At 39.4% G+C, this 10145-nt stretch overlaps 1 pseudogene; it reads right to left on the bottom strand.

Annotated features, from left to right (window-relative positions):
- Window positions 1-2410: 2410 nt before the first annotated feature.
- LOC120882351 lies at window positions 2411-4682 on the bottom strand (annotated as a pseudogene).
- Between the last annotated feature and the right edge of the window lie 5463 nt (window positions 4683-10145).

The raw sequence follows: 10145 nt of genomic DNA, 5'->3' as shown, positions 1-10145 counted from the left end.
AATAATTGGGTAAAACTGTTCAAATAGTGTTCAGTCCTTCCTGGCTTTGGTGATAATGACCAGAGATTAATGGATCAAAAAATCATAATCATGTTCATGAAGACAGGTCTGTGTATTGGTCATAAAGTTATGAAAACATCATTGCTTACCTTAAGTATGTCAGGGTAGGCCTGGGATAAAATTATAGGTACCACTGGAATAAATGAAAAGTTCCAGGCAAAATGCATGTGATTTATATGTGGGAAGAGCCACATATACCTTGTGGCCAGGGATCATCCTGAGAAACTTAGAGCAGGCTTCCCTGTGTTCTGTTAGAGGGCAAAATAGGAGGCAATTTTTTTTAGGATTGGGCTTCCCTTGTGGCTCAGTTGATAAAGAATCTGCCTGCAATGTGGGAGACCTGGGTTCAATCCCCAGGTTGGGAAGATCCCCTGTAGAAGGAAAAGGCTACCCACTCCAGTATTCTGGCCTGGAGAATCCATGGACTGTATAGTTCATGGGGTCACAAAGAGTCAGACACGACTAGGCGACTTTCACTTCACTTGCACTTTCTTCGGGATAGCAGGTGGCAAATTCTCAATCAGTGTAAAAAAGTGGAACTTATTCAAAATTAATACCTTTAACAAATTTATTAAGCACCTACTAAGTAGCTTGAACGTGTGAATTACCCATGGATTTAGCATTCTAATTCAGTGGGTCTGGGGTAGGGCCATCCAAAGAGTCTACATTTCTCACCAACTCCCAGTTGATATTGATTATGCTGGTCCCAGGCTCACTTTTGAGTAGTAAGGACCAATATTATAAAATGTTATTCTCTTGAAATATTGTCCCGTATTATTCCCCTCGCAAGATTTCCCCAGTATCACTTGTTCTTGTATGTGTTTTTAGTCCTATGCAGTTTTGCCACCCATGTAGGTTTGTAGATTCACCATCATTGTAAACATATAGAACAGTTCCATCACTCCCAACATCCCCACCCCACAACATTGCTAACCTCTGGCAACTGCTAATCTGTTACCATCTCTACAATTTTGCCATTTTGAAAATGTTATATAAATAGAATTATGCAGTATGTAACCTTTTGAGATTGGTGCTTTCACTTTGTACTTCTTTGGAGAGTCATCTAGATTTTTGCCTGTATCAACAGATCATTCCTTTCTATTGGAGACAAGTGTTCCAAGGGATTAAAGTACCACAGTTGGTTTAACCTGTCACCAGTTGAAGGATATCAGGGTTGTGTGTCCATTTTCAACTATTAGAGATAAAACTGCTCTGAACATTTGTCTACAGATTTTTGTGTGAACTTTTTGCCTTCTCTGTGTGTGCTGACAGGAGTCTTCTATTGCCTTTCTCCAAGTTTATCCACCAAAGACTTTGAGAACTGGCAGGTCTGAGTAACTCTGTTGATTGTTCTTTTCAACTTATCAAAACATGAGCTAAAAACCGCATCAGCCAATGATGACAGCGGAGGGCGGCAGGGCTGAGAACCCATTATTCAAATCCCAGGCTGAAGTAAATAAAGTGGTTATAAAGCTAAATGAGGGGCTTCCTTGGTGGCTCAGAGGTTAAATCGTCTGCCTGGAATGAGGGAGACCCAGGTTCAATCCCTGGGTCGGGAAGATCCCCTGGAGAAGGAAATGGCAACCCACTCCAGTACTCTTGCCTGGAGAATTCCAAGGAGGGAGGAGCCTGGTAGGCTACAGTCCCTGGGGTCACAAAGAGTCTGACACGACTGAGCGACTTCACTTTCACTTTCAAAGCTAAATGAGGAAGGTCAGAGACTCTTTCCAACCTTACCCGATGGCTTCTGGCCAAAGCAAGGAGGTGTCATGGAAACTGTTGGATGGTGATGGTGCAAAAAGGGACTTGAGGAGGAGGAAGGGAAAAACAGCACCTCTTGGTCAAGGTAAGGAGAGAAGTGATATGGGAAAAGCCCTGATTCCTCACCAAAGGCTAAATTCAGAGGGGAGCAGAGTGAGTTACGATCTATGCTTTGGTCATGGGTGGTAGTGGAGAGTGAGGAGAAGGATAATTGCTTGAGGGGGTCATCATTTAAGACTTAAAGAAACCAGGAGGGGATGGGGGAGAAGGCAGAGATCCCAGGCCATGTAATCAGCAGCAAGGCTGAGTTAGATGTGACTAGTTAGATCTAACAATTAAGTTAGATATGCCCTGTTGGTTATGACGGGAGTCAATTTAAATTTCTTGGACCCAGAAGTTCAGCTGTGTGGATAGTGGTTATACTTGACAGATTTATTTGTTATAGCACAACTTATACATTTCACATGGACACAAAATTAGTGTCCTTTACAGTATCTGAAAATAAACTGCCTTTGAATGGGCTCTTCCTTTCCAGTACTTTGAGGTCTCCAAGATGTATCTAGAAAATTTACTACTTGAAGAAAAAAATGAAAATTTCTTAAATCTCATGGGGGATATGGGAGGGCCTGTAGTTTTTTTTTTCTTTTGGATTAACTACTGTATAACACTGTCCTTCAGGCAGCTGAGGAAGTTTCATATTTTCTTTAGACATTAGGCACCAAAGCTCTTGTAAGACAACTTTGATGCTGGATGAATTTTGCCATTTTGCTCTTGGGTCCACAACTCCATTGGAACTATTAACTCCATCTATATTACTTTTTGTTACAAATCTTACAAAGGGGCATGCTTCTAGGCATTTAGGTCCACATCCTAGTTCAAGGCTGTATATTCAGTTTTCATAGATTGTTCTTGGGGGCCCAGTCATCACTCCTGTCCATCTTGTAAGTTTCATGTGTTGGTCATGTTTTAGACCCCAGCTAACTGCCGTCTCCTAATACTTGCTGATGTTTTTTGAGTTCTAACCATTGAAAATTGTGAGAGACTTTTACTCCCGAGCCTGTGGTGGCTGCCAACGTGCATTGCTGTAACTCTTTCACTATTTTGTTCTAATTTTAGTAATTCTAATAGATATGTAGTGATATCTCAAAGTGGTTTTAATTTGCCTAATGGCTAATGATGTCAAACATCTTTCTTATGCTTCTTTGTCATTTGAATATTATCTTTGGTTAAATGTCTGTCTGTGTTTATCCCAGTTTCTCACTGAATTTTTCTTTTGTTGTTTCTGTTGATTTTAATAGTTCTTCATATGTTCTAGATACTGCCACTTTGTCATATACTTCTTTAGAATTATTTTCTCCCAATCTTAAGCTTGCATTTCACCTTCTTCAGAGTCTTTTGGCAGAGCAAAGGTTTATAATTTTAGTGAGGTCCAGTTTATCATTTTTTTCCTTTTATGGATTATGCTTTGGATATCATGTTTAATAATAGCTTGCGTAGACCTGATCCCAAAGAATGTCTATTATTTATTTTCTCATAAAGATTTTATAATTTTAAGTATTACATTTAAATCCTTGAACATTTTGGACTTTTTTTTAAATATATAAGGTATGAGATATAGCTCAGATCTTACACCTCTTGAGGTATAGCATGAGATCCAGGTGGGTGTTATGTTCAGTTTCCCACTAAACTCCACTGGTATCACCCTTAAAAAAGTGGAGCAGAGCATTTACACCTCACTGCAGACAGCTGAAGTTAAGTTCAGCCAGCCCTTCCCCATGCTGACATCTTCCCAGCAGATGTGTGACACTGATTTTTACTGCCTTGTTGATTCTGAGTGAATGTGGAAGCTCAGCAGCTCCCTGCTGGGCCCCACTGACACTACATGAGGAAAGGGAAATAGAGTGTCTGCCAGCCCCACCTCTCATCACCTCATCTACCTCACTGCTAGTGAGCAGGAGGTGAGATGCTGCTCCCCATAGTGCTCCACAGACACAGGGAAAGGACTGTGAAACTTAGTGGGGACCAGCTCTGCCTCATACTACCTCATGTAGTCTCATTTCTTTCAGGAAGATGTGGACAGTCTGTTCACTGCTGGATCCTACTGACACCATCCTGAGTGGGAGGGAGAATGATAATAACACCTGCTCTGACCGGTGGGGATGGAAGATCAGATCCCTACTCGGCTTTGCCAATACTGTCCCTGCAGGGGAATCATTGGTGGACTTACCAGGTGGCTTAGCAGTAAGGAATCCGCTTGCCAATGCAGGAGGCATGGGTTTGATCCCTGGGTGAGGAAGATCCCCTGGGGGAGGAAATGGCAACCCATCTTTTAATGTTTTATTTAATTTTAAAAAATTTTCCCAGTATTCTTGCCTGAGAAATCCCATGAACAGAGGAGCCTGGCGGGCTACAGTCCATGGGGTCACAAAAAGTTGCAACAACTGAGCAACTAAACGACAAAAACAACCAGGGGGATATGTGCACAGCCTGCCTCTGCCGAGCAGCGTATAGATGACTAGCTCCCCCCTTAGCCCTGCCAGCTCCACTGGGCAGGGGAATCAGAGGGCTGCCGCCTCTCTGTGGTACAGGGGGGAGTTGCAGAATGAAAGATCAGCTTGTGCTTGACTCCAGTGGAACTGTGGGGAAGGGGTACAGTTTTTCCATTGTTTCATTTATTTTGGGCTGGAATAGGGTGGCTATGGCAAAAAAAGGTTTCTGTTGTTAAGGTACCCATTTTCTGGGCCTCGAACTAGGGGAAATGTTTTTGTTTTTTTAAATTTGTTTCATTTTAATCTGTGCTTTTTTGGATTGGAGGCTTTTGTTTGAGAAGTGATAAGAAAACCCAGGAAACTCACTGCCATGTTGTTCTTCAACCCCCTGCAGTTTAAACCTGCACAGAAGAGACTGCTGTGGGAAGGAACTGGCTTACTCTGGGTTGTTACTGAGGACCAATCCTTTTTCTCAGCCATGGATATTGCATTCTCTGAACCTGAGGGCCCAGCTGTGACACTTTCATTGTTTCCCATTAAATTTCTCTTTAATAAGGATTGAAGGGAGTAAGGCTTCAGTTCGGACAGTCATCCTGGTGGCTTCAAGAAGTGCTATCGACCTCTGAGGGGTTACATGGGATGACAGAAGAGGAAGCTCTGGCCTGCCTCCTTGTAGCTACATCATATCTTAAAAAAAAAAAAAATAAAAGACCTACTGGCTTCTCTTTTTGCTTCTGAATTTGGTCTTTGCCAACACCCTTCCAAGTCCAGTATGTTTCATGTTCCTTATTACTGAACTCATATTTTTTTCAAACACTCCCCTCCAGAAAGGTCCTGGCAATAAATGATTGAACTTCATAGAATTTATTTATTTATTTTAGAATTAAAAAAAAATTGGCTGGGCTGGATCTGAATTGCGGCATACAGGGTCTTTGATCTTCATTGCAACACATGGGATCTGTAGTTGCAGTATGTGAGATCTAGTTCCCTGACCAGGGATTGAACACAGGCTCCTGTATTGGGAATGTGGAGTCTTAGCCACTGGACCACCAGAGAAGTCCTTCGTAGAATTTATTCTTAACTTCTTGCCCCTCAATTCATGTCCTCTCTGCCCACTCTTAGGATAACTCAGAGTGCCCAGTGTTTTATGACACTGCATTTTTAACGTCTTTTCATGAAATAGAGAAATGTGGCAGGCTTGTAGAAATATCTGACAAGCTTTGCTGTTTAAAGCACCTATAAAAACACTTTTGAGATTCATTAATATTTTATCAATAAATAGTTAGAACTTATATGTAAGTTTCTCAAATGTCTTTTACAGAAAGTGTAAGTTCTTGCTCTGTATCAGATACAACAGAATCATAAAAAACACAAGAAAATCAACCCAAGTCATCTAGACTTAATAGTAAAATTCAAACACCAATGCCATTTATAATGGGAAATCTGATTTTTTTTTTAATTTATGAAGCAACATTATCTTTTCTAACTGTACTTGGAGATGAGGGCTCAAAAGATCACACAATCCAAACTTCATTTGGAGATGAGGAAATATACTCAGAGGACGTAAATGGCTTGTCCAAGATCACAGACCCAATTAATTCTGAATTAAGATTCATATCTCTTAATTTGGGGACCAATATTATTTACATTACATCAGTGGTTCTCACATTTTAGGGTACATTAGAATCACCTAGAATGGCATGTTTAAAAACAGACTGTTGGGTCCCACCCTCAGAGTTTCTGATTGAGTTTTTAGAGTATAACATGAAAATTTACATCTCATACCAGATTCCACACAGCTGCTGATGCTGCTGCTCTCAGGGACCACTCTTGAGAACAGCTGAATTGCTGCATTTTCCTCTATTTCTATTCTATTTTACTTTAATGAACATCTTTATTTTTACCTTTATATCTTGGATACATTTGAAAATACACAAAAGTGGACCAGAGACTATGTTTAAGGAATCCTTATCAAACACCAGCAACCATCCAACAGTGGCCAATCTAAAGAACTTGACATATCACTTTAATCTTTAGGCACTTTCATCTGGGAGACAGATTCTTAGATGGCAAAAAGGTTTAATAAGTATAAGTTCTTATATTATTACTCTAGTATTTTTCCATTTGTGGTTTTATTTATGTAGACTATCTTTACAACTTTAAGAACAGATGGAGACAATGGTTTAACAGCTTCCATATTACAAGGAAGAAAAAATAAAAACACTCACATGATTCTTACATGATTCACCCAGGACTCATACTTAAGTCTGACTCTAGAATTTATTAATAACTTGCTGATCGTCATCATTCAGTCACTTTAATTAAAGCCAAACTCATCTGATTTAAGGCAAAGACACTATCTTAGTCCATTTTGCTGTAATAGAATGTCATAGCCTGGGTGACTGTAACACTTATTCTCACAGTTCTGGAGACTGGCAAGTTCAAGATCAAGGCTCTGGCAGATTCAGTGTCTTGTGAGAGCCTACTTCTTGCCCATAAACATCCATCTTGCTATCTCAAATGGTAGAAGGATGAGGGATCCCTCTAGAATCTCTTTTATAAAGGTCACTAATCCCATTCATGAGGTTCTACTCTCATGACCTAATCACCTCTCAAAGGCCTTACTTCCAAATACCACCATAATGGGGGTTAGGATTTCAAAATATTAATTTGGAGAGGATGCAAACATTTAGTCTATCAGTCAGTCATTCAGTTCAGTCTCTCAGTGGTATCTGACTCTTTGTGACCCCATGGACTGCAGCACACTAGGCTTTCCTGTCCATCACCAACTCCCAGAGCCTACTCAAACTCATGTCCATTGAGTCAGTGATGCCATCCAACCATCTTATCCTCTGTTGTCCCCTTCTCCTCCTGCCCTCAATCTTCTGCAACATCAGGGTCTTTTCCAATGAGTCAGTTCTTTGCATCATGTGGCCAAAATATTGGACCTTCATCTTCAGCATCAGTACTTCTGATGAATATTGAGGACTGATTTCCTTTAGAATTGACTGGTTTGATCTCCTTGCAGTTCAGGGACTCTTAAGAGTCTTCTCCAACACCACAGTTCAAAAGCATCAGTTCTTTGGCACTCAGCCTTGTTTATGGTCCAGCTCTCACATCCATACATGACTACTAGAAAAACCACAGCTTTGACTAGATGGACATTTGTGGGCAAAGTAATGTCTCTGTTTTTTAATATGCTGTCTATGTTGGTCATAGCTTTTCTTCCAAAGAGCAAGTGTCTTTTAATTTCATGGCTGCAGTCACCATCTGCAGTGATTTTGGAGCCCAAGAAAATAAAAGTCTGTCACTGTTTCCATTGTTTCTCCATCTATTTGCCATGAAGTGATGGGACCAGATGCCATGATCTTCGTTTTCTGAATGTTGAGTTTTAAGCCAGCTTTCTCACTCTCCTCTTTCACTTTCATCATGAGGCTCTTTAGTTCTTCTTTGCTTTCTGCCATAAGGATGGTGTCATCTGTGTATCTGAGGTTATTGATATTTCTCCCGGCAATCTTGATTCCAGCTTGTGCTTCATCCAGCCTGGCATTTTGCATGATGTACTCTGCATATAAGTTAAATAAGCAGGGTGACAATATACAGCCTTGATGTACTCCTTTCCCATTCAGTCTATAGCAGGCACATTAACTGACTGCACTTATTATATATGTAACCATTATATATATGTAACCAGTAATGGTGGTGCAAAGTTAGTACTTGTGAGGAAATGGTAAGTGGTTGGTGGACCAGAAATATTCAGACCTTCTGGTGGAGTGAAAGTGGCTGTATTTCCAGTCAAACTTCCAGTGACATTAATTGCCATAAGGATTTCAGCGTCACCACCTGATGCAATGTTCATGCCAGAGAATGGAGTTCTCCCTTCATTTAGGACCTGAATCTCACTTAGTCTGTCTCTTGCTTTCAGAAATGTAGACAGTCTTTGCCATTTATGTGCCTCCAACAAATTGTGAAGTTTAATGTGCTATCAAGAGCTTTTTAGATGAATATTCAAATATAGTACCATGTGTCTCTAAATAGTTCTCTATATTATACATTTATGAATAGTTCATATGCAATTATGATCCAATCATCAGAAATATAAAAGTATAAAATACCTACATGTGTCAAATAAAATGCCACTCAGCATTGGCAACTGATGAAATCTTATCCTAAACTCCAAATCCTAACAGTTACCTGCTCTAACAGTTACCACCTTTTGAGATAGAGCTGATTTACTTAGTGTGTACCTCTCTGTGACAAACATTATACCCCGTACTTTCTATGATTAGCACAGAATAAAAAACAAGAAGTCAGAGAAAAGCTACTTGAGATGAAACTTGACAGTTATAGTACTTTCTTACCACTGACCTGTGACTTTTTAAAATGTGATTCTGATTTCTTTTCTTCACGTTTGTTAATTTGGGACAATAATGAGTGGTTTTAGGACACTGTATGAGTCGACAGCTGTTTTTATCTAGATTTAGAAGAAAAATAAAAACATCCGCTTTATATATTTTTATATTAACAGATTTGCATCCAGTACAGATAATTAGCATATGAAAAGTTTCTCATCAGCGTTGCAACTGCAAATGTCAATGAGATATCATCAGAATAGTTAAAATTAAAAGAACTGACATGCCAAGTGTTGGCAGGGATGAAGAGTAGCTGGAATTCGTTCACATTGCTGGCTGGAAGCAAATTGGTAAAACTGCTTTGGAAAACTGTTTTAACAGCAATTGGCAAGGCTAAAATACAAATACCCTAGGATCCAGTAATTCCAATCTTGGCCCTGCTCACAAACATAAATGTGTACGTGGTTACCAAAATGCATGAACAGAAATGATCTTCCCAGCCAGAACCTGAAAACAACACAAATTGCAGCCACAGGTGAATGGATAAATATATGTGATATATTCATACAATAGGATATAACTCAGCAGTAAAAAGAATAAACTACTGATATATGCAAATACATAGATGACACTCACCTATATAGTATTGAGCAAAAGAAAGTCAAACACAAAAGAGGACAAACTATATAATTCCTTTTATATCAAATTCAAAAACAGCCAAAACTTTTGGGAGTATTGGCTATGAGAAGGCACAAGGGAGCTTCCTGTAGTTTTGGATATGCCCTTTACCTTGATATCAGATGCTGGTTTCATGGGTGTAAAAATTCATCAAGCTTTACCCTTAAGACCTGTTTGCTTACTAAAATATTTTCTTAAGAAATAGAAATAAAAAGATAATCCAAAATTGTCAAAATGTCCAATTGAATTAACACTTCCAGCCAGGCTCATTTCAAAGTATGCAAACTTGGTCCCAGAGAATTAAAGCTTTTTGGAGGTATCAGGTTATATGTCTTGAGCTTATTCGTGGGTAGTATATTTTCAGTGCTCTGCTCAGGAACCAACGATGCTTAAAGGTAGATTTAGTATCATCTCTTTTTATTGTACAGTGCCACATGGAAGCAGCAATATCTCATATCCCACATTTTGAGCTGAATACTCAGTCATATAACTCATAATTTTCTACTCATAAATATACAATTAAGCAACTTAACAGCCATCACAACTTACACAACTTCTGAAAAGCAGTCTTAAGTAACTACTGGATTTATCCAATACTGGAAAGTTTTTGCTGAACAAGATAGGCATCATTTTTTCCCTGAGATTTTTGGGAAACTGTCTATACATATCTTATTTCATAGATTTTTTTTTTTTTTACAGATAGATGTCTTCTCTTTTTTTTCCCCCACACACATACTCTGTCATTGTATGCACACCCAGAAAAAAGGTATGGCCTCGCTTCTAAGTCATATTCTGAATGGGACTG

Source organism: Oryx dammah, unplaced genomic scaffold (assembly GCF_014754425.2).
Source record: "Oryx dammah isolate SB20612 unplaced genomic scaffold, SCBI_Odam_1.1 HiC_scaffold_23, whole genome shotgun sequence".
Taxonomy (NCBI): Eukaryota; Metazoa; Chordata; class Mammalia; order Artiodactyla; family Bovidae; genus Oryx; species Oryx dammah.
The sequence above is the reverse complement of the archived record's forward strand: the minus strand, read 5'-3'. Positions and strand labels throughout refer to the sequence as shown.